We start from the raw sequence: 1,657 nt of genomic DNA, 5'->3' as shown, positions 1-1,657 counted from the left end.
TATTATCAACTGGCACATTAGACTGGATTAACGCTCTATACATAGACTTCACTAAGAATTGTCCATTTCCATATAGGTTCCATCGCAATACATCAAACCCATGTGACCATTGCACCGTGAACAACCGCTGGAGAAGGATGTACCACGATTGGAGTCTGGGTCCAATTAAATCTCGAGAAGCAAATAGTGGCACCGAAAAACACGTCAGATTTCTGGGCGTGGGGAGTGGTAGATGGGATATCATGCTCGGCCTCTTGTCCCACTGGCGGTTAAGTCGCATCTGGTTACTCCGTGCCCCTGAGTGTTAAAGAGTAGGCTTGTATGTAACGTGACAAGTGTCACGATGGGTGTATTGTGTGGGTATTGCGTGCGTATTGTTGTGTATACGGCAGGTTGTTAGACTAGTCAATCTTATCTCTTGTGTAGCTTAGTAGAGGTCAAGACTAGAAACAGCCTGGCCGATCTTGTAATCTTTCCTCTATATTAACACACACGCGTCCCTGCCGAGGTGCATACGCTTAAACCCTTTTCTTCTTTCATGGTAACCAGAGCCTACCTCGAACTCATCCATGGCAAGCTCTTCGGCGAACTCCTTCCCCTCATCTCCGTTTGCACACATCGCAACAAAGAAGCTTACGAGAGGGAACGAAGCGCTATGGCGCGCCACCGTGCTCTCGGCCATCCGGGGAGCGCAGATGGCGTCCTTCCTCGACGTCGAGCAGGTGGTGCCCCCGATGCAAGTTGAAGTCACCAGCGACGACGGCAAGACCAAGTCCAAGGCCCCCAACCCGGAGTTCAATGCATGGTATGCGCGCGATCAGCAGGTGTTCTCTTACCTGTTGACCACGCTGCCCCGCGAGATGGCCATCCAGGTGGCGATGTGCCACACCGCAGCAGAGCTGTGGAACACGGTGCAGGGGATGCTTGCATGGCATACCCATGCGCAGACTGTCAACGTCAGAATCGCGTTGGCAAACCTCCAGAAGGGCAACATGATGATCACTGAATATGTTGGTAAGATCCGAACCCTTTGTGATAAATTAGCTACTTCAGGGAAGAAGGTGGACGAGGAGGATGTCGTCTCTCACATCCTCGCTGGACTCGACGAGGAGTTCGACCCCGTGGTGTCTGCCATGTGCTCTAGGGTTGAGCCAGTCGGGGTCCCGGAGCTGTACTCGCAGCTCCTGAGCTTCGAGACTTGCATGAATTTACGTGGCAGGTCCTCTCAGTCATCGGCGAACGTGGCAACACGCGAGCGCGGTCGCGGTCGCGGTGGTGGTGACCGCGGTGATCGTGGACGCGACTTCAGCAACAGGCAAGGCGGCGGTGATCGTGGCCGTGGCACCTTCCCCAAGCCACCAAACCGTGGCAACCCTGGAGGCAACAACGGTGGCAGCGGCAACTACAATAACAACGCCGCCAAACCAACGTGCCAGATCTGCGGCAAGGTTGGTCACCTAGCGTCGAAGTGCTGGAAGCGTTACGACTCCTCCTGTCAAGGGGGGGAGGGGGGAGAACACTGTGCAAACATGGCAGCCCCGCAGTATGGCGTCGACACCAGCTGGCACTTGGACAGTGGTGCGACGAACCATATCACAAGAGACCTAGAGAAGCTCACCATCCGGGATCGGTACACCAGAGATGACCAAATCCACAC

The 1,657-nt window shown here is 54.6% G+C and overlaps 1 non-coding gene across 1 annotated transcript; it reads left to right on the top strand.

Annotated features, from left to right (window-relative positions):
• The first annotated feature begins 1,058 nt into the window (after positions 1-1,058).
• Positions 1,059-1,197, top strand: LOC120970128 (small nucleolar RNA Z247). Its single transcript, XR_005764874.1, has one exon. It is a non-coding gene; the product is annotated as a small nucleolar RNA Z247 (small nucleolar RNA).
• Positions 1,198-1,657: the final 460 nt, after the last annotated feature.

The sequence above is a fragment of the Aegilops tauschii genome, chromosome 7, assembly GCF_002575655.3.
Source record: "Aegilops tauschii subsp. strangulata cultivar AL8/78 chromosome 7, Aet v6.0, whole genome shotgun sequence".
NCBI classification, from domain to species: domain Eukaryota; kingdom Viridiplantae; phylum Streptophyta; class Magnoliopsida; order Poales; family Poaceae; genus Aegilops; species Aegilops tauschii.
Note: the sequence above shows the minus strand (reverse complement) of the source record. Positions and strands in the feature narration are given on the sequence as shown.